The sequence below is a fragment of the Varroa destructor genome, unplaced genomic scaffold (assembly GCF_002443255.2).
Source record: "Varroa destructor unplaced genomic scaffold, Vdes_3.0 BEIS01000005.1, whole genome shotgun sequence".
Classification (NCBI taxonomy): Eukaryota; Metazoa; Arthropoda; class Arachnida; order Mesostigmata; family Varroidae; genus Varroa; species Varroa destructor.
The window spans coordinates 5,890,958-5,914,587 of record NW_019211458.1 but is presented as its reverse complement, the minus strand read 5'-3'; the positions used below and the strand labels follow the sequence as shown (position 1 = coordinate 5,914,587).

Sequence of the window (23,630 nt, the reverse complement as noted above, 5' to 3'; positions counted from 1 at the left end):
AACGCCACCAGGGTAACTAGCATGCTATTAACACGCTTTATTGTAAAACTACTTGACTTTAGCTTGAATTTGTACAAAAGTCTGCTTATTATTTAGCTGAGCGTTGAAGTGCTCTTACGGAAACGCGTTGAAGTTCTTGAGGCTATGCGTTTGGTAGAGACTCTTACGCTGGGTACGTCAGCGATATCAAACTTACCGTGGATGACGTTCTCTCTTCCAGTGACTCATGCCGGTTCCCAAACCAGACACTTTTGCGGCCTCTGCTGCCGCTGCGGCAGATGTACGATGGTTATATTATACCGGGGGATTTTTGGCAGCGAGCAATGACATTGGACGCTTTGTAAACGCACCTGACAACAACTTGCGGAATAATAAAACAGTTAGTATGGTTATCGTTGCTTGCATAGAGTGCTTAAATAAGATGCATATTCTGCATACATAAACTGTTACAATGCGTGTAAATAAGTCGTCGTCGTACGGTGCCACACCGGATTTACTTGTACCGGAGAGCTCTATTCGAGCTAGTATACCTGCACTTGTGCATTGTCGGTTTGTACTATGATATATGCGTTCATTGTTGGCCCTTTTTTGAAAAAGCAACATTTAGATTAAAGTGAGCTCCTCATGAAGCTTCAGACTTACGCTGCTTTCTGCATTAATTGCTTGAATTAAAAAGAGATTTTAGTCCAAATTATAACAAATTTTGATATGTACACGCTTATACTGTACAGATATGTGATAGCAAAAAAAAAAAGAAAAAGCAACACTGATATAAGGTTTTATTGATAAATGCATATTTAACCATACACCAAAGAATTTCTGATACTGATAAGTTGTGGAAACTTAGCTTGCTGTCTCGTTGTCTGACCATGTCTGAAGCGGTTTGTACCAGGTGATCTAGCGAAGCTTGTCTAAATTCGGACCAACTGCGATAGCGTTTGCTAATTTCGAATTATGCTGAGCGTTAGGAGGAAGCAACGACTTCACGGGTATGCTACTATACTACTCTAAAGATACGACATTCATAAGTCAGATTGCGCACCTTTAATTTGCCCAAAGGCAGTACAGTAAATTCCCCTTCTGCGCTCAACCAGACCCGCGTTGTCCTTTCGCAGCTGCAGTAGTACAGTCTAAAGAGCGCTGTCTATGTGCCAGCCCACCTGCCTCAAACGGACAAACTCTGTGCAGTATTTATGAATACTAACCTATAAGTGGTAAACACAACCTATCACAACTGCGACTTGGTTTAATGGCAGATCTCTCTCGACCTAACTGAACTATGTCTACGATGGCAAGGTAATCGTGCTAACTGAAATCACCTGCAGAGATATGCGCACGTCAGTGGTACAAAATACACTACGAAGACAATTAAATATAGATCCTCATTCCTTGCCTGACTGTTTAAATTCTTACGCAAGAAACCTAGACAGTCTTAAAAACAAGCTGAATATATGCCTATACTAAATAAGAATATAAATACTTTTAGATATATTCGCTGAAAATGGCTAACTTAATTGTAACAAATATTTAGAACTACAAAATTCGCGATACGCGTAGCGTACTTATGTCAAGCCAGAAAGAGCTGGTTTTGGAAACGAGTGGCAGAAAATATCAAGGAACTAATATATTTAAATACGAACAAGACGAGGCGTAAGGTCGTTCAACAACGACTATCTATTAAAAAGCGGTATTGTCTTCCGGATTTAGTGGGTTACAAACGTTCCTGACTGCTTTAAACCGATTAGCTGTAGTAGTAGTAGTAGCAGCAGCAGCAGCAGCAGCAGCCTGCTGCTACGTTGAGGTGTTAATCCTTTCAATTCTATTGCCTCGCTGCCTGTGCTGTGCGAGGTGTTTCAATTGTGTGTGTCGCTGTTCATCATTAATCGCCAGTAAAGATGATCTTGTGGCAGAGTTAAGCGCGTTGAAATTTGATGGAAAAGAACGAAATGAGGTACAACGATTCAGGGTTCTTGACCTCTAAAAATGTCGAAACTAGAGATCGGTAAGGCGGGAAAGACTACAGTCGTTACGAGTCTACCGTGGATCTCTCAATCAACGCTGTATTTCGATAAACATTACTGCAGCTAGACTGCTTGCTGCAGTCATATAGCGGCTATTTCAATAGGAATATCACGTCATCCCGAATGGCGTACATCGACTGTTCTTGGCTCGCTTCGATTTCTCTAGCGGCTAACGTTTATCAATTATTTGATGTATTTAATGTTGATTTCAGTATTCATTTCTCGTGTGCCATTGCAAATGGTCTGGCTGTATCCCAGAATCACCCCATTCTTCTACTTTGACCCTGAGTTATCTGCGTGAGCTTGACAATCTACAAAAGCAACGCAATAATCATCAAGCTAAGTTCCATATTAGATGTTACTTCCTCCTGCCATTTTGCTGCCGAAACGGGTTACATTTTAAAAGGTAAGAAGTCGAAAAAATGAAAACATCGTAATTCATTAGTTAGGTTTTGATTGCGAGCCGCATTAATGTTGGCTTATCAGAATTGACTACGATCGTTTGAAGGGGTTATGAAGCAGACGCAAAGGATAGCAAGAATTTTCTATCCTTTAAGTATAACTTATCGGTATGCGTTGCAGAAGAATAGGTTCCTACGAACTTGTCGTGCTGGCTATACTATAAGCTAAATACGTAAGAAAGTAAAAGTATCTAGAGTAATGTCGCTGATTATAATGTTTCATTTGTTAATGTTTTTGGTGAAACGTACTGCGTCAGATGAAGACAACTGGATCGTTCACAATGATCTGTGAACGTCACACTCAAGAACCGCGAGTTTCGTTACCGTGGGCGGTTCCGTTAATATTGCAATTCAATGAAATTAGCTGTTATAACGAGATTCTATGATCCTCGTTCGAAGGTTACATCTTCAAAGCATTTGAAGAGTTATCACATGCGGAAGAAGGTGGTATAGACGGTAATCGTAAGCGAACGTCCATCATATTCTATCCATATCCATATAGCATATAGGCAAAATCGCCCATCCAAGTCTGCTTCTGCTATACGGCGTACGTGATTAGGTAAAGAAGGCGCACATAGTGGGAAAAATCATTGTATTTTTTTACTCCACGCCGTGTGAGTCGGAAACGCTACTAACGTTAGTCTACTGTAAAAGACTCGCGGCAAAGGTAGTATGCTTACTTTACTCTAAAAATGCGCGTTTATAAAGGACCACGTTGAGCTAATCATTGTGCTGTATCCAGTTCTACGCGTCGCTTTGCTAACACAAAGTAAAGCATTGACAAGCCTCCGTTAAAACGTACTAAGCTTTTCATCTTCAAGCGAGGCGCCGAACGATCCATCGACTATTACGGATCTATACGAATGGGAGGACAAGCAATCGTTGTGCTTGCCACGCGAATCTATTATGGATAGTAGAACTGTTTTAGAGAAATACTGTAATCCGCCAAAGTTTATGTTGTCTTCATTTTAACCAAACACCTCAGTTCACCTTTATTCGTTTACAATGAGTTCATTAATATGTTTCTATTACCCTGATTTTCCACAACGCTACGCATTTGGAAGTGACTCTAATCTTCGATCGATGAGCATTTGTTCTACAGAGACGCCTTCGGGCCAGAGCATCAGTACTAGAGAAATTTGTTCCAAGATGCTGATGTTTTGAGATGAAACTATTGGTGGTAATAGCTCAAACTGTAACTACCCTTAGGACACAAAGTAACGTTCGATTGCGATCTACCCGACGCCATCCAAATCAAAGAAAATAAACCATCTGGTGTGCAGTATGGCCAGCTATTTTACTTACGCCTAGGCCTAGCAAGGTAGCAACTATTCAGGTGTGGATATCTAAAACTGACGTAGTAAAATGGTATTGTTTGTGGCAGCGCAGTGTATGCATTGTCTGCCATTTCCCGTAATAAACGTTAGGCTTCGCGCAGCCAGATTACAAGTGAGCGTACAGCCTGCAGGACACGAAGCACCGATAGCTGCCTAGATTCCTCTTAATTACAGCACAATTCCCCTACGAGGAAATTCGACTTGTTATAAAGTCAAATATTGAATTCAATTCATTCAATACGGATGTACATTTGCATATTATGCTTCATTTAAATTGTTTCTTTTTTACCCAATCTTCATTCGAGCACGAACACCCTATTACGTATTTTCGATTTCAATAGGCAAGTAGCTGCCTCTTCGCTTGTTTGACCTAGGTTATGGCTTTCTTTCAACTATTTTGCGTACACATGCGACATGAAACACTGACCCTACAAGCGCACCCAAAATACGTTACGTCTAATTCATCTATATGTCCTATTGACATTACTACTCCTGCTAGGCCAGCAGCAGGAGAAGCAACTATGAATGAGTAGACGATAGCAAGAAACAGGGAATCGATAAAGGGGGCTCATGCTGCTACTAACCAGGTCTCATAATCAATAACATATATCAACTCTAAAGGTTAAGTTCTGCCAACCACAGCCACCGTACTTCCAACGACAGCTTCGTCAGGGGCCCGCGTACTTCGTTTTCCCTTTTGCATGCCTTAACGTAATCAAGATCATCGTATCATTATCGTCAGTCGACCGCAACGGTACGCAACATCTCCTCTAATTTTTCGACTGACCCAGGCGGCTCGTTGCGTTTCGTTTGCCACCCGGCTCGCCAAAGTGCTACGCGTAACTTGTGCTTCAGAAAAAACATGTTCTCTGGAAAGGTGACATTCGCAAGCGGTGAGGTGGGCCAAAAAAAATTAGAAACAACACGTCAAAAAACGCCAGTGCTCACCTGCACTAATCTGTGTGCAGACGTTTCGTATTTGTTAGGGTATTAGTAGTGAAATTTGTCAATAACTGAGGTAACAAAAATCGCTATCTATCTTCTCATTATATATCTTGAAATTGTCGTTATTAGTTATTCTATCTATCTAGTCAAGCCTGGCACAGTCGTATCTGTTGAACGACATTAGCTTAGAATGGCACTCGTATAGGAAAATATACATTCTGTGCAGAAATAATACACACTGATAGGACCAATATATACTTATTTGTCTACATCGTTCAAGAACGGCACGGCCGTACATGAAAAGCTACTAGAAAGATAGAAACTGTACACTCGAAATTAAAAAACAACGGCGGGAATAGCAATGAGGCAACTTACAAACAGGCGCTTCTATTGCATCTAAGCGGAGACACTTTTTATCTTATGTGCAATAAGCACCACGATAGCTATTACCATCACCGGTATTCTAATTGTTATTACGAAAATTATCTCCGGTTATACGAAAACGATACTACAAAACGCTTGTTCAACGTTTTGTAAATTGAACGCGCTGTAGTAAGGGTTCCGATCAACGATATTACGTAAACCTATCGATCGTTCCATGATCAGCAAAATGACACCATTTTCTTATTGAGGCAATGACGAGCCTTTGTAAAGAACGGATTCACACACAAATCTAGAGTAACCGACGATCTGCGCATCGCTCTAGGCAGACAGGCCTCCACTGTCGATATATTAATCGCACAGATAGGAAGGCTTCGCTTTTCAGGACATATTCTTCGCTGAAGTTTACTGTTCATGCTGAAATCGTCGCGAATTCGTGACTAATTGGCGGAGCACCAGTTAACGAAACGACAAGTTTTTGTCTGTTTGGTGAAATATCTAATTATTATACTTCAGTATCTAAAATATCTTAGTACATTTGTTCAATGTTTGTTGTCTCTTTTCACATTGAGCATCAACAATTTGAAGAATAAATCGGCGCGGAGCTTTTTTCTTTGGATAGGCCGGAGATTTGGTAACGTATCCAGTCATCTCAAGAATATTCTACCATGTTTCATTAGCTGTTATTACATAGAAATAATCTTTACTCAACTTTTGTATGACGTACGAGGCTTAAGGCTATAATAATGAGGTTTTGTTTGGACGTTATCAGAGTTCTCTAGCTCCCTTTGAACTTTCGTCGAGTTCAGTAATTAGCAGCTGTTGTTGTTAGCAGCCTCTAAGCTGTGAGCAGGTGTTACAGATAGAGCCTACATTCTTATTGTGCCTTCAACAGTCACGGCTACACACGAGAAAAGCCATGTAAGTAATCGGCAACATACATTTAGTAGCATTTCTACAAGTACCGTACTCCTATCCTCATAGGTCATAACGTCGACGGACTGCGTATGATCAATATACACATAAACGAACAAGCATAATGAAATCGCTTAAGATAGCAACTCTGTCGGGAACATGGAGACAGTTACAATATACTATCAATAACTAGATAACAGTACAAAAAGTACTATACAAATATTCCTTGGAAAATAAACGTTGCTTATGGTGACGTCGTCCTCTTAACATCGGATGTTATCCACTCTAAATAATATTAGTCGGTTGGCTTTCACATGCAAAATTCATGAAAAAAACAGTGAAACTGTATCACCTGCTCTGTATTATAATAGATAAAATACAGATATCGCTCTTGATTGATTCATCCCGTGTAACTATTGATATTTGCCAGTCGCAATAATCTCTCTACCGCGCTAGCAATACTCTTTTAAAACCGACAAGTCGCAATGTAGCGTCGTAACTGGTGCATGTTTGTCCATCTATGCACGCGTTATACTACGTCAGTGACGTATGCGCAGACGTCAGATTGACTGGATCTGTTCACCGTAATGGCTGAAAACCACACTGAGATGCGCTACGTGTAGGGACATAGACAGTTCATTTATGAGCCCACGCCCAATTGACTATGGCTGTAGAACATTGAATAGGTTCATTATTTAATTAATGTTTGGTAATGGCCGCCCTACACGACAACATGTTTCATCTTGGTCTTCGCTTTCGAACAGTTCACTACCACGTTTACTGAAAACGGAAGCAGCCAGCGATAATAACTGAGGTTGGGAGAAACTTGACAATAGTGGACTGATTGCATGTACACTCACCCCTTAACTCAGATTGAGGCTGCGGAAAATCCGCTACAACTGTAACATCTAGTAAATACAAGCGAAAAAAATGGCGTAGTGGCGCTTGCCAATGGAAAAACGAGCATCCTTAAAGCGAACACAAGCTTTGCATGTATGTGCGTTTAGAAACATTTCTTCAAAAAGCTTAATCGAGTTAAAAACTGTCGTTCGTCATTAACACACATTATGTAACATTCATGCATTGGTCTTTTCCGACCAAGCATTTGGTCATCGTGTGAGTCACAGCTTTGCGATGTCTCTACATAACTATCGCAAGATCTTTTGTAGTCTAAATGTACCGTGATGACTTACTAGCAAAAAATAACAAAATATTGAAAGAACAGATGTAGATACTCACAGTAGAGGCAGATGGTCTTCAATTACGATATCGTATAGCTGTAAGTATATTAAATTCATATGAATTTAAATCAATAGAAGCAATTAATTGTAGCATACACTCAGTGTCCTTCGCTCTATCCTCGCAGGGGTGCGATGGTAAAGTGCTCACCCACTAAACTTAGTAACCTACGAGGTGATCTAGGTTCGAAACAGGACGTACATATGTTTTTTCCTGAAAAGGGCCAACCGTCTGAACGGCGATAGCATCGAACGTACGTTCCGTCACGGTTCGATTACCTAAATAACGAATTACTCTCTATGCAGTGGCGATAGCAACATAAATTCTATCGTTATTGTGGTTAGAATTAACGTCCATCGACGACGGATCTGTGAATCCGCTGATGAAAAGTTAATATAGTTGTTTCAATGCCGCAGTTCGGTTCGCAGAGATCACAACGAGTGCTGCTACAACAACTTAAGGAGGTTGTGTGGACCTATTGTCGTGGGCTCGTGCAAGATACTTTCGATCACGTCGAAAGCTGGAAGATGTGCGACCCACTAGTCGGCTTCAGTATTTAAATAATAGGTAGTTGGTGCCGCGGGGTTTGCTACGGTAAATGTGGCTATGCTCATCACCAAGTCCGATGACGTAAACTGACATAAATGACAAACAATTACGTAAATGACGTAAATTCTGCCTAATATTATATGATCGGCCCCGTGCATAGACACAACAAAGTAAAGCTGATAAATTATATCTATTTGGTAGAACCAAACTGATTATATTGTAAATAGAATACTCAATTTTTCATCTTAAAAATCGCGATCAGCTTCCGATATATAATACCCAAGGGATTATAGTTAGCATGCTCCCTGAGCGCATCGTAGTTCTATGCCACTGCACGGGCTGTCGTCTCGAGAAACTAAAAACATCGTGCAGTATAAGCATTTTCAATGATAAATTGTTGCGTGCAGTTCACTCTTCAGCCTTAGCACTTTTTAGGAACTCCACATCTTGCAGTAGTCATTAGGGTGTTTTTTTTGTACCCTACCAAGTGCGTCAACGCCTTTTTTAGAAAATCGATTGCTTTACCTCTAAAGAATATGTAAGGCTGGCTGAAATAGACTATTATTTAATGCAGGATAAACTCTCTTCAATAACAAAAGATTGTGTTAGAAAAACTGTAATGCCCCCAATCAAAATTTAAAAGCCAGTCTTCAGCAATTCCTGAATCACGGATAGTCAGCTGCACCCGGAGGGCAGGAAAGCCACTTCGATCGAGAGCAAATAGGCGTAGTCGTGTTGACCAAATGTATCGTAAGAGCCTAATTATCTTATCCTAAAATTCAGCTCCTTAAAGTGATTCTACCTCCAGGCTATTGCCGTTGAGCTGAAGTTTTACGACTTACAAATATGCGAAGGAAAACCTGTCAGATGTTATAAAAGAATCAAAATGCAGATATTTAAATATTTACTCTTCGTGAAAAGTAACGTCCAATCCTGTGTAATTTGTAGCAGTTGTGTAAAAGTAAATCTGAGTTCCATAAAATTTTCATGATAATCATTTAAACCCTGTCTTAATGAGATTAACGCAACGAGATCGACCACTATCTTCTCAGGAATCTCATATTCAATAAACTCATAGGCCACATACTTCCAATTACTAGAATATGATCTAGAGATAGATCTTTGTCTTCTATAGTTATGAAAATGTTAAGGTACGATTCTAATTTCAATATATATTCAATCAATATAAATTGAGGACGTTCGCTCAGAACTGCGATAGCGGGTAATATCGTCAGGCTGCACATAGAGGAAAAAAATCTTCAACGTTACTTAAAATCAGCTCACATGTTTCGGCACCTTCTGTTGTAACTTCTTCATCTACTTACTTTATTGGACTTACTTTATCGATCCCGGGTGTTCGTTTACTTGCATAGCTAAAAAAATCTTTAGAACTTCGACGACGACACCTAACAATCTTTAGTTTAGACGATGTTTTGAGCAACCGAGTCTGAGTCTGGAAAACATCATTCTATATCAACTCAATTGACTTTTCCAAAGTATCCTTATAAGATATAAAAAGCAAAGAAAATATCAATCCTCAGGCATATTCTGTGATTCAAATTCCATCATTCTGACAGGAACGCTAATTAATAAGGCATTATTCTAGAAAGCGTAATTGCGTGTGTTATCCTCAATACGAGCTCTATTTTGGCTATTAAAGCTGATTAGATCTTCCGAGAACGGAGAAGGAACAAGTGGCCAAATTATGACAGAGGAATTAAACAGTTTTCGTTGGGGCGTCGGACATGTGTATGAAGACGATGCTATTGGCCATGAAAGCCAAATGACAGTGCACGAAAATCTCCCCGCTGACGTGTCAGGCAAAAAGCGATGTCTTAATCTCATATTAAGGTTTTCAAAACGTGTGTGTGTGTGTGTGTGTGTGTGTGTCATTGATCTCTACGATGTCTCCTTTCGTCAAAGAGCGGTCACGGATGGCGTGTTATCGGCAATCAAACGTATGAAAATTAACGTAGCTTCTTTCTGTCATCAAACTATGAATATACGGAACTTAAAAGTACCTAGGATTGTTCGTGCAAGGCAAATCTCCAGAGCCATTCAAGGGAACGGAAAGCAGAGGATGACCATGTTGATTTGACATCGCGTATGAAAATTGTCGCTTCTTGACTGCTGACTGCAGATGCGCATATATATCGTGATAGTCTCAGCCATTACCTTCAACGCACTAGAAAGCCCAAATAGTCAAATATCGTTCACAATATTCGTAACCCCAACGCTTTTCGTGTTAATAAAACTTTATTTACCTGAGACGCTCCATGCGTAAACCGTGTAGAAGGGCTCCCGCTATATAAACAGAATCCAATTCAGCTCACCGGTTTGGTTTTTTCCTCTTAAGCAAACAAATCTACAGAGTACGGTAGCATTTGCATAATTCGTTCTAAATGAAACATAGAAGAAGTTTAAACTTGACCAAGTTTCTCTAGAAAAGCCAGTGTCTAAAATAGATGGAGTCGTATCACGATATTGCCGGAATAAACATGTTGTTGTGCGTTTAGATAATGAATGTAAACAAAATTCAATATAATAACAAATGATTAGAATGAAATCCGTTTCGAAACAGACTTCATCCTTTGCACACACAGATGTTGAAGTTTTAAATATAAACTTTTCGAAACACGTATGTGTACTATTAGCCACACACTGCGCCAAAATCTGATTGCATCTGATAGTAACATCTTCTGAATAAAAAAAATGCAAGGTGGTACCTATACGAGACAATACACTTATCGTCTTGATAATACAGACCGCAGCGAAGGCTTAAATTGATTAGATATATTCGTCGTCCATATTAAAACACCATCAAATGATCTCAACTATGATTAACACCACTGACGACCTAGCAAGTCACAAGACATAATACTAAATAATATGCTAGGAATATTCTTCATGTCGGAACGCAAAACATGTCTAATTACAAAGGCACAATTTTTTTGTCGCATAACTTACGCTGGCCCTCTGGTTCACTTCTTGCCTAATCCGAAATCAAGTTTCCTGCAGTGGCAAGAAATACCGCGTGCATTCACACTACTTATATTGCAATTAATATCTCATCTCTAGTCCCTCATTAGTCTATGAACTTCTCCTTCATTGGAATGATGATACAATAGAACCTGTCGCTAAGTTGCCCTGATTGTTTCAGTAAGACAGGGTTACAAAATAAATGGCGAACAAGCTATTTTTTTGTTATGTGCTCTGCTAAGTAGGTGCAATACGCGAGCGTCGAAAATGTATCTTATGTAAGATTATACAGTTTACGAGTAGTTAAATATTAAGCCAACCACTGCCAATTCCTATATATGCTGTAAAGTATCTCTACATTCACAACAAAGCTGAACTGTAGTAAATACAACTTGTTTATTTGGAAAAAAAAATTACAAAGACATGTTAAACGTTTTTTTTCTCTACATTTCGAAAAATGAGATCCGAAATAGTATTTTTAGTTTTAATGGCTGTGACCTCAGACCGAACTGTTAGATTCATCTTGGTTATTGTGCTTTATTTAAAAATTTAGTCAGCAGAAAATTGTCGGATTTCTGCAATGGCATCAATTGACTGTTCGTTTTTGTCGTATCAGCGTGAGACGACGACGACGACAACAACAACAACAACAGCACTCCAGTCCTCAACAGCAGTAACATCACCGTCGGACTATGAGGCAAACGCAACGGCGGTGGCGCTTTAGTGCTCGTAGCAGCAACAACAACAACGGCAACAAAGACAACAAACAACCTCTACTATCCTTTTGCTGTCTTGAACACTAACCCTTTCATCACCAGTCGTACCAGCATGACCGTAATCAGCACAGACGAAGATGTAGCCACTGCGGACGTTTTTTGGACGACTATATTACATTCGCATCAGCATCAGGAACGTGTACAGCCATCGATCTCGAATAAGTATTGGCTGCCAGAACGACAACAAAGTTTCTTCTTCATTTCGAATCGCCTTGTCATCCCCATTCTCTATTTACTACATTGTGTATATCTCAACTCGTCTGCGTTCTAATGACGAGATACCACCGGAACTTGTTGTGCTGATGGCAGCGGCGTCACTACGGCCGCTAGCACTAGTTATCTTGAACCCCTCGCTCCTGTCTGGAAGATAATGCTACCCCAAATCACGTTATTGATAGCCGATGTGAAGTCATCATCCATTCATCCGTCCGTCTGTCTATTCATTCATTCATTCATTCATCTATTTGTCTGTCTGCCTGCCTGCCTGCCCGTCTGTCTGTACTTCTCATCATGCAATCTGTATGGCAGTCGCCATCGATGTTGGCCCTCTGGTTAGCGAATAGTGATATTGTTATTTTGTTTATTATAAATAATGAATATTGGTCTCGATTTAGTAACGGTTTATAATTGTGCTGGTTATAGATGACGCTGATCTTTTTGCATATTGTTCACTGACAGAGCTTGCTAAGCATAATGAGCTCACTGCGGTAATATTAGGTAACTGTGATTTTGCCAGATGACGTGTGCCATATTAAATTCGTAATTTTTGCAATTACTAATATGAGAGATTTATTATGACTATTGCTCGTCAATAAAAAATAATCAAGGTAACAGGGCTCCGAGTTCGATTATAACCTGCCATTCTGTCTGAAAATTGGTGAGTTTCTTGAGAAGTATTATAAATGAAAGTATCGTTCATTTCAAAATCCCAAGACACGTTACACGCACCCGCAGTGCACTAACACAGAGACACGCCGAAATCAGCATGTGTTGCGTATGTCCGTTAATATTTATCGGGCAGTACTTAAAGTTAACGCGAATCCCTGCGGTTATATCAACCTGCGCAGTGATTACATTGATCAATAGGCAATATTTGTGCCTGTAATTTAAAAAACACGAAAGTGCGAGAATCAATACGCGCCAAAGTATGTCGTATGACACTCTCATAATTGCGCTGACTATTGAAGCTATAGGAAGGAGACGCTAACCGAAACCTCTGCTGCCCAGTCGTTTTCGGGTTAGCGGAAAAACGCCGCCATCGCTGTTAACCGTAAGATGACTGTTAATGGCAGCGGCTCGTTGCTCCACGGCAGCACGACCCGGCGCTTCTCTTCCTCCGTTGCTTCTCTTTTAGACGAAATTTTTGCTTCTCACGCGTAAATCAAAATAACAGACTATTACCAAACATTCGACCACGTTTCTGGTTTGCCTTCTAGTTACTGAAAGTAGAATGTGAAGATTGCTTAAATAATAGCGATCACAAATCGGTAGAAACAACATCATCTATCTGTGTTATTCCCACTTCAGGGCCCTTTCAAAAATGTGGACACATCTTTAGCAATACGGTGTTTCACATCATAACTCTAAGTTCTCTATGATGTAGACACACGGAAGACGATTTTAGGTATGTTATAACAAGTAAAATAGGCCAGGGTGGGCGATGTTTGAATCATAATTGAATTGCGCGCATACAAATTCTTCTTTTTCATGTTGCACCATTCTGAATCTATCAATGTGTCTGTATTTTGTCAAAGGTTTTGAATTAACAATACGGCTGGTAAATAAACTATTGTTCTTTTGATGCTTATAACACTCGTTAGCTAATTTGATTAGCTAGCATAAAGATAGTTCTTTCTGGCCGACGATCGGCTTGGGGCTTTTCACAACCTCCGACTTACTTCGTAACTTCTGTGCCTTATGGGCACTAGCCAAAAATAATATCTGTGAAGGTTTTCCTTACTCGGATGCCCAGATATTGTTACAAGTTCCTGCGTATTCCGATCACACATGCACAAAACGTTAGGAGAGAAACAATTCATAGCGCTCCGTCAAATGAAAACGGAAGACGAAGGAACGATATACTAATACTTCATCCAGACATGTCAGGTAGTAGTACATGCTCCGTTGCTTTCACCTTTAACATCTATAGAATAGCTATCTCTCGTTCATTTGCTATTCAAATCATTCGAAATTATAGGCCACGATCACCATCAACACATTGTTGTCCGTCCAATAGAGAAAACAACCGTCAATGACGCCAGCGATAAAATGTCGTGGTCATAATCCAAGCTTCTTGCACTTCCAACGGCAGCCTTTGTCCGATATTATTTTACTCTAGCAACCACTGCTTCAATTAATAATTTTACTAAGCACGTAATCAGTTGACTACACAACACAAAGTATTTACGGACGTATAGTTGATATTATATTGATGCGAACTACTTTAAATCTAGTTGAACGAAGCGTCCGAGACGCTGGCGGAGTTCGGCACTTCATAAACACTTCCCGTATACGTTTGTACATACAGGAGTTATGCTATACAATAGACGTAAAACAAGAAACGGCAACAATATCGAAATAAATTTCTGCTTCTATTGTGACCATTTGCACACTCTCTTAGTTTTATAATTATGTGCACCTCAACTTTCGAAATAGTGTCTCGTCCCTCGCTGGTAATCTCTTTATTATTATTATTATTATAATTCGATTGGAAATTGTATTGTTGCTAATATTGTAACAATTAATGTGAGCAACCATAACAAACCCGATCTGTTTTTTCGTCCTTGTCGTAACAGAACATCCAGGTGACGCTGTGGTTGTAATAGCGGGTCTGCTTTTGCAACCCAGTGCGCCGATCGTCTGCGATGACTTGTGTCCACAGGTATTTGCCAAGCACGATTTACTTTGGGAACTTACAATCCGGATTAATGCTCTACTTTTACTGTATAATCGAGCTTCTCTTTTCGCCGCTTCTTCTATTATTGAGACGTCTAGTTCTCTTGCTGGTAACGTTTGAATAAAGAATATTTTCACTTTATCTGTAGTTTTTCGAATATTTGGTGTTTTGCAAACATTTATAAACCTGTATGGCTGAGGAGGCAGGCACAGCATGGGTACCACTACTGTCTGTTGTCTTCTAAGCAAGCTATGATTGGCTTTCTGTCTGAAAGATTCCGTTCGATGTGGACGTTTCGTTTCGAATAAACATTTCTCTATATTATCAGGTAACTAAACGCTTCCTTTTTGCGCGCTGTCATGTCATCGAGTAGGAAACGTCTTTATAGCATAAGCATTCGCTTTTACCTATTTAGCTACATCAAATCATCGAACGTTTACGGGCACGTCTATGACTCTGTAATAAGCACCCCCACGCTTAGTGCAACACAACGTATTGAAATATACGCGAAAATACAGCAGAATTTTTATATTTGATGCTTCTCAAGGCAAGTTAGGAGCCAAGTAATTACATGAGATCGTAGCTGAATAAATTTCTATTTTTTTTTTTTTTTTTTTTTACAAAGGTATATTGTTTGCTTTCACCGTGATGATACATAAAGTTCCTATTTCTCTCTAATTCTTAACGATCCACTAAGTGAGGATAAAGCTCTTCTGCATGAATGAGTAGTCCAAGCATAAACACCGAAATACCTAGCCATACTAGATGTCGTTGCATATTATTATTACTGATGCCATTTTTCTGATCTCTTTGGCAAATGTGAAGGGTGACTTCAGCGTAAATAGATAGCTGCGCAAAAAAGTCTGTTAGGTGCTAAGATACTATAATGTGAGCACACTCACCTAACGACCATAACTATTCTCGCACCGCTGCCAAGTATAAACGCTGTTCGCGAAGAATTTCTGAGTTTCGCCAGCCTTCCTGCTTTTCCTACAACAATAATACACGGGTTTTCCTTTTAGCGCAAATATCTGTTGGAGAAAATCTTTTGTCGTATGAAACAATTAAAAGGATACAACGCTTGGACCGTTACTGCGCGACTTGGTTAGCATTCAGTAGGATATTCCATTGAACGGTCCGTCGATCTGCGCTCAAAAGGCCTCAAAAACTAATTGTGAAATGTTCGAAAAACGCAGCGCCATCTGTGACGCAAAAATTTGTGTTTTCAGTTCTGATCAAAAAAATGGAAAAGCAGGGGGTCGAAATTGCCAGCAAGCTCGAAAACTCTCACAAGAGGTGCATCAGTGTTTGCGCTTTAAGTGCAGAGAAAATACTTAAACAGCACTAATAATGAGAACGCTTTTTATTTGGTTTGCAATCAGCAAAAAACAGGTTATTCTATGTACATATTCATAAAATAATACAGACACGAAATCTACAGCAGCTCGCACCTCTAACAGACAGAAGCAGCTTGGAAGAATGTCTGTGAATAGTGCTCCTTTAGAATAGAGGAAAGTAGGTAAGTTTACGTTAGGGGTGCGACAGTACGAGTGTCGTCAATTTTCAATTGATATGATACTTAGTGAAAATACCGAGCTAACGACTATGGCAGCACGAAAGAAAAACGAGTGAACGGGCGGTACTATAATGCTATATAACCTATAATGCTAGGCCCTGGCCTAAACTGTGCTTGGGTCGTTTGAGCTGTTGCGAGGTTAATAAACGTGTGTGCGTAGGTGTTGGTAGGTAGTGCGACTGAAGAGCTAGAAGAAGACGAAGCCGTTAAGAGGCCAAGTAGGCCAACAAAGGCCGGTCAATGAAAAACGAAAACGAATGTGCCAACCACCTTGGGTACCCTCAGGCCTACGAGCAAGTATAAAGCTAACTCACCAAATACTCGAAGTTGTTAATGCTTTTAATTGTCTATGCATGTTTACACAGTCCTTAAGTATGTGCTTTCAGCGGAATCCACTATAAGTATAGGTGGCAACGGATAAAAAATTTAACTCTGCCGAGCCAGTAATTTTCTCTAATGTAAATCTTCGAAACAGATACAAACGCATATCATACAGAATATTAAAAACGAAAAAAGCCTTTCCTCTTTATAAAATCGACAAAGGTGTACAGAGTAAGAGGTTGAAAATTCTAATGTTGTTCCAACAAGGGAACCTCAGACGATTTCACAAATCGCTACACCTTATCCGATTGAGATTCATTTCCCTCAGTAGCTTAGGTAGTCGAGCATCAGTGTTTGCGAAAGAAGTTATCGGAATATAAACGTCAGCCACCAAGCATTGCTTGTTTTGAATCGTTGTCTTCGAATAAATTAACCTTGCCCACGGATTAATCCGATGGCCAGCCACCATTGCCACAGCCAAATCCAGCTTTGGGAAATCAGACGAAACAAATTCATAGTATATTTTCTTTATGGGAACACATATATAATGCGTTCTCATGTCATCATGCATTCTCTGTAGATCCCGTTGGCCGTCAGTAAGAGAACGAACGCTCTCGTGAGACCATCTTCTTTCTGACAGCTATCTTTAAAGTTTATGGTATCGGCTGTTCAACCCAGAAATCTCCCGTTTTGCTCACCATGTATAATCGATGTCGTATTAGCACCTTCAGCGTGGAGTTACCCAGCGAATAAACGTAGCAAAATAGACTTCATTCGCTAGTTTCTAGCAGGGCAGCAGTTTCTACTGTCGAGAATCAGCTCCGATAGATTCAATGTGGCAAAGCAGCTTAACCTATCGGTGCCAACAGAGCTTTTGCGTTCAAGTGAACAGAAGCTGCCACTTCAGCTGTGTGAATTATTTCAAGTCGCAGAATCAAAAACGCTACACTAAAGTTGAGTTAGAACAAAAAAACAGCGGAGCACTTTTTTTTTTCTATGAAAAAACGACAAGACTACATAAACTATGAGGAACTTAGATCGCCGGATGAATTTCTTAACAGAGCCGAAAGTGTACGGCTTGTGCGAACCATCCGACCTACAGAAGAATACAACTTCTAACCAGTAGCCCATATCAAGATCTCCGCACAAACAGACGAAACTACTTGCCGGCCTGAATGAAATGAAACCCTAATGGAAGGATAAGCAGTTCAAGTATATCATAGTTGCTGGCTGATTTTGACTGAGTTAAATATTTGAATGAAGAAACGACGTATTACTGGTATCAGCGGCGCTGTAAATCGCCTACCTACAAAATGTTTGTGCGTAGAACTAAGATCTGTTCCCGATTTCAAAAATATTGATATACGAAAGTACTCATTATTATGGGTATAATGAGTGTAATTACTAATGAGATGAATCCACAATTATTGGCCATATTTCACGATGAATTAGTGTTCGATGATATACGGACACAAAGGTTGTATCGCCACACGAAATTAAGGTCCAGATAGTCGACCTGGGTCTTATACGAACAATCCAACAACAAGAATGCGTAAAGCGTAGAACTGATTAGGGTGCCCCACCACTCCGTAGTTGACGCAACTTCGGGCGGTTAGACAGCAACTACCTGTGAAATAGGTCTGCTATTATCTACAAAGGCTAGGCTCGGCGCTGGGAGTCTCATAGCGTCTCGTAGCCGGACACGACAAGTTTTAGAACAGCGCAGTCATCCTATATCAGGACATAGGTACTAAGCTTATTACAGAGAGTAAGTCTCGTCTATAAAGCGGTCATTTACGAATACCCCATGTCTGAGACGCGTATCATTCCGTGCAGCTAGGACAAGCTGCATTAAGAAAAATCAGTGGCATAGTTTCTTGCTGGGAACTAGCAGCAGATGACAGTACGCAGTTTGGCGATTTGGCTCTTGATTTGAAGGCCAACTAGCATCCAACACGCTAAACAGAACCCGTAACCTAAAATGGTCCGTCAATGGTCGTGATAAATCTAAACGCTTAGTGACACAGCTAGGCAGAAATAAACGATGGTCGTAATGTAAATAATTTAGGTGGTGATCTTATTTCGTACTGAAATATCGGATACGATGCTAAATGTCCACAGAATACTTACATGCGTATAAATAAGTACAGGGGAAACAGGGATACTCTATTTAATAGAAACCTCTTGATTTCTTGGATTTTCGACAGTTTCGTTTACATATTTTAACTTTTTTTTTTTTTTTAATTTCACAGAGTAATTCTTTGGACGATTGCGATCGTGATGTATGACACAATAATATTATAGACTTTGAGCGAAATTGATAGACAGGAGACAAACTATCAGATCAATCAGTCTACATTTCTCGTTCTGTTCTCGTAACTAGTTGAATAAATATTAGTTGGTTTGTTCTATGCGTATGTGTGTGCGGTGATCTAGCGGCGACAAATCCAAAAAAAAGAATCAAGCTGCAAGTTGTTTTTAACACAGGCGGTAGAGGAACCAATCTTCTCATACATAGGTTCGGGATTACTGTTCTAGAAATATAATAGCTTTCATTCTCAGACGCGTTCATTGGGAAAGATCATGTGGCAGTAAGACGGGTCGGCGGTATTGCTATGTAACACAAACTCTCTTTGTGCCATAATAAAGAAAAGTCATTCAGTCAGACATATCAGAACTATGAGTATTATTATTATTACCGTCAAAACCGTGAATATTTTGATGTTTGAGCTCCTGGGAGGGAAAAACGAGCATTCATGCGCCGTTCTGGTTGTAAACAAAAGGCCACTTAGTAAAACGTAAGTACTGATTCCATAAGCAGATTTCGTAAGATGCGCATTGGATCGAGAACCATCCCGTAATATCATTGCTTCATCCTGCGGACAACAGCAGCCATAAGGCTGATGGACAGATAAATACAGTTGAGACAGATCTTCTTTGTATTGCTACACATAGATATTCGACTGCTAGAAACGTCTTCATATACATCTTAAATGAATGTTCTTAGCACTAACAATTTACCTCTTCTATTTCCTTGCAATAAAAACGTTTTTAACATGACATCAAAAAAATTATCAAATAGCAGTTTGTTTGCAGTACAAGACATGTCAATGGCGCCAATCAATAATTTGATCATTATTTGACATTGGTACTGCTACGAAGTGAAGACCCATATCAAGCAATAATCGTTCCGCGTATGCTCGGGTAGACGGGAAATTTCGTTGTAAGTTGACGAGGAATTACACTGAAGGGATTTTGCCTTCTATACTTTGACCAATCGAAATATATGGCACCGTCAAATGGATCATACCATAAGTCCTGTGAGGTCGAATGTCAACTTGGGCTCAACTCGGTCGCCCCAGAAACTACCGATGGGATGTCACTCAAAACGCATTTTATAAACTTCGAGACGTCGCTCTGCGAATAGAGCTTAAAATGGTACTAGACATAATAGTAACATACTATTGTTTCACCGAGAGAAAGTCATCATGGCGTCGTGTCAGCCGGCTTGTTGATCCCGAGTGCTTCAAGTTTCTGCGTCTTTATGAGAGAGAACCACGCCAGTTGAAATACATTCATGAGTGTTAGGCACCAGGTATGACCTCATTCCCAAATAATGAGGCAATGTCTGTCTAACAAAATGATTTAAATGTCTAAGTACATTCTACTTATACTTAAACAGAACAGAAAGAGATGATACGAAGATCACACCATTGAGCCATCTATGTTTTATTGTTAGGCGCAATGCTGACTGTTAATAAGAGTGTTATGTTGAACCAGATAGCTTTCATGGTATTGATAGTAACATCGGCAACAGTATTACTGTTCTCGGATCTGCGGAGCGTCTCTATGCTGCACGTCTATATGCTGGTTTCGTCATTCATCTCTATTAAATATGGAATTGTTAGTCGTTTGAAGATTTGGTATGGTCATTTCATCAAAATATTGCAATTAACTATGGAACTCACTGGACCACCTAACGTTGCCGCGTAATATCTACGCTTCAGCTATTAGTGATCATCTCTATGTACTTTTGCAGACGGACCGATAACAGACGGCCACCGTACGCGCAGTTTCGTAAATGCAACGTACTCTGTCACATGGCAAGCGGCTGTTCTGGGACCTTTCAGATTCGTGATCTTAACTGGCTCTAGCTGCATGGTCCTTATCCTCCTAAGGACGTGAATTTAAGCAAACGAATTGGACCTCAACATACGCTTATGTGAAATGTATTGACGGACATTGCTAACTTTAGTGAACTGGTCCTAATCTTTTACAAAAGCGTGAGCTGGCAAATGCTCACCTCTCTCTTCAACTTAAGCTTTCGAAGTGAAAAACAGAAACTTTAACTTTAGAGTTTTATTAATCGTTTGTAGTGAAATACCTCCGCGAAACACAATAAGCGGTCCACTGTTGCGCACCGCCCGTAGAGGTTCGATAAAGAACCTGTACAATTTCTCTATAAAGAGAAGTTTTCTAAAAATCACGTGCAGACATGAAACAGAAAAAAAAAAAAAAACATTTATTTATGTAGACGTAGAATAGAATAACGTGCATTTACAATACATCAGACATCGCGAACTAGGAAGTTGGTCTTGTGGGGAATTCAAGTGAGAATTTCGGCCACGAACATCGTCGCAGTGACTACAGCGTTTCAATAAATATAAACCTATTTTAAATACATTATGGTCTGGCATACGAAGAACTTCATTTTCGCGTCGTATATTTAACGCGTTACTAATAACACACCCATGCGAGCTTCGATGACAGAACCGGGTGGTCCCCGGACAAAGCTCACTACTGCCGGTAGTCAGATTCGTCATTTTCACGCGAACTTCCCGCCTGCAATAATACCACTAATCAAACAATTCATATAGACCACTTCTATTCGGTCAATGTCGATTGAGTTATAGACAGGCCGGCATCACACCAATCTAAACAACGTCGGGACCCACACCGGAGCAGTGCTAATATCCAGCAGAGTGAATTTATCTGATTGACGAATCAGCTGACTGACTGATTAACTGATGACGAATGATATTATTATATCTAGGATTCCAGAGAGGTTTCTAGGTAGAAACGAAGTACGGTTACTGCGATCATTCATTTACTTGACGCGCAAATCTAACTTTAATAAGCTCCCACGCAACGAGCCGTCGAGCCACTCTTGAGAACTCAGCGGAGTTGTATAAACATTGTCCTCTAGAATCAAAACAAGCTAGCTCATATTATTTGCGCGTATACGCATGTAAATAATAGATCTACTTCAAATCTACGCGCTGCAATAATAATATACTATTTCGCTTAGCGTATTCAAACGAAAACGGTAGTGAAATATATTCAATAATTCTCGTTCAGGAGAAGGAAACGGATGAACATGAAACATGAACATGAAAGATGATGTATGTGTTCAAAAAAAACTGGTTCCACCAAGAGCCGCTAAACGGCGTTCGGCTACTGGTTAGTAGAGATAAAGTCCGAGCTAGCGCCGATGCTGGTTTTCGACTCGAGAGTATACTTATACAAAAGTATACTCTCGTATTAAAGTATATATATATATATATATATATATATATATATATATATATATATGGTTTAATATGAATGGTGCCAAGGAAAGGAAAGCAAAGAATGTTTTTTCTGGATAAAATGCGAAATCAATGGGCTGCAATTTTAATGGGCTCTGAGTGTCAGGGGCGACGAGTCAAGGTCAGATCATGATGATAATGACTGTCTCGTCTCTTTTGGGGTGTAACGGTAGTGGCGTGCCGTTGCCAATAACAGCGGGACCAGCGCTACAATAGGTTGTTTTTAGTAGTCGCCAACTGCCTAAATGATCAAGCGGAGTGGCGGCAATCCGATATCTTGTATCTTCTACATTTGCCGAGTGAGGTTGAAGATGAAAATGAGGAGAACGTTGCTCTGCCTGTTTGCCCACGCTGCTGGTATGGCGTCATCTGGTGCATTCCATCAATTTCTGTTCTTGTTCATCGTAAATTATAGGTAGAAAACCAGAAAGTATATCTTTCTCCTTGTTAGAGCTTAATTTTTAAGAGCCATTGGAGATTGTGTTTTGGGAATGACGACCGTCGTGTTCCTGCATTGACGCTAATAGATGAATTTATCATAAGTGTCGCAATATCAGAAAAATAAAGCTGGACAACTTAAAAAGCCAAAAGACGTATTCATCACTAGTTTCATTATTGTGGTGCAAAATGGATTAGATGCGTTCACTTTACTTCGAAGGAACACTTTTGAAATATTCAATATAAGGCCGATAGAAGTTGGTCAGAAATTGGGAATATGTAGAAAAATTCTTACTATGCATACACGCGTAGGGAATTCGAATCCTCGAACTAATAAGAGACTTTGTTGATCTGTGAGATGTAGGCAAACGCCACGCCTTCGCTATTAGCCTTTCCGACGCCATCATATCAATGTTATTACAGGATTCCGTTCATAGTATGACTAGTCACACGTGTGCTATATAGTTTTGACTTGCCGAAAAATATCCGCAGGTTAGTGATGACTGAATTCTGCCACACAAGACGCTCGGAAAGGCGTCACCGTAGATTTGATATAGGTTCAAGTAGGTTACAAAGTCTTTCAGTATACAGCAAAGGTAGATAATAGAATCACAGGTCAATGAGTTTTCAAATAATAAATTGGGAAACCGGTGCTTTTTACATTTCGGCTATATTCGTCCCACAATCAAATAAATCAAGTAAGGCATACCTCATGGGTATTGGTATCATTGGTGTCACTAAGCCGCCCTAAACTCAACTGAGTCAGGTAAACATAGACGATTACCCTTTAAGTATATGCTTACCTATACATTATATTACTCTGGTGCCTCCTGCACGCTCAATACTTACGAAAAGAAAGCATCTTTCGCCTTAGGTAAATGTAGTAAGCATCGCGCCTCTATGCCCTCTAAACTCACGAAAATTTAGGCATACGGTAGTCATTGCTAAAAAAATATGTATATGCACACCAGAAGAACGATTAAAAACTAAAATCATCTTTACTATGCTCGGCAGAGCAGTTACGATAGGAAACAACAGACATCCGAAACAAAACGCTGATTCCGCTTTATCTGATTGCACACAACCGTCACCATAAGAGCAGTCAAATAGTAGCTAGGAAAGAAGTGGAGCTTTACATCAGAGCGCTGGGACGACTGTGTGCACTGATCGAATTAGATTGTGTCTTTCATGAAATAACTTATTCGTTG

The 23,630-nt window shown here is 39.9% G+C and overlaps 1 protein-coding gene across 5 annotated transcripts in view; it reads right to left on the bottom strand.

Moving 5' to 3' along the window:
- Positions 1-23,630, bottom strand: part of LOC111250773 (SEC14 domain and spectrin repeat-containing protein 1-B) — a 120,482-nt gene that overhangs the window by 74,450 nt on the left and 22,402 nt on the right. The window contains exons 3-4 of one of the 5 annotated variants that reach the window (XM_086990609.1): positions 1,043-1,160; positions 197-360 (exon numbers count right to left, since the gene is read on the bottom strand). The exons of the other annotated variants lie outside the window; for them this stretch is intronic. The gene's annotated coding sequence lies outside the window, so the exon portion shown is untranslated. The remainder of the gene's footprint in view (positions 1-196; positions 361-1,042; positions 1,161-23,630) is intronic. 5 annotated transcript variants of the gene reach the window in all.